This window comes from Cyanistes caeruleus, chromosome 7 (assembly GCF_971803275.1).
Source record: "Cyanistes caeruleus chromosome 7, bCyaCae1.hap1.1, whole genome shotgun sequence".
Taxonomy (NCBI): Eukaryota; Metazoa; Chordata; class Aves; order Passeriformes; family Paridae; genus Cyanistes; species Cyanistes caeruleus.
Window position 1 is genome coordinate 10,001 of NC_141707.1, and position 401 is coordinate 10,401.

Sequence of the window (401 nt, forward strand, 5' to 3'; positions counted from 1 at the left end):
CCCACCTTCCAGGCTGCTGTTTGCTCTGCTGAAAGACTCTTGCAGTACTGTGGCCCCTCTCCATGCAATGGAAATCATTGCCACAGCTCTCAGTTGAGGCACTGGCATTTCCAGGGCCAGATTCAGGCACAATCCTACAGCCTGCTGAGCATCTGGGAAAGGTGCTGAGCATCTTCAGGCCTAGAAGCACAAAAGAGCTCAGGCTCTCCCCAAACTGGGTTTTAAGGGCAGCTTTTCATATCTCTGCAAGATTTCTTCATCCCTCAACACGTCTGACTTTATTATGTCCAACGATGCACTTGGGTTTCTTCCGTCCTCTTGTGTGCCCGTGAGTAACCTTCCACGTGGATGAAGGAGATTGTGTACAGGACAATTGATTGCGGCATTGCCATTTGGCTTCA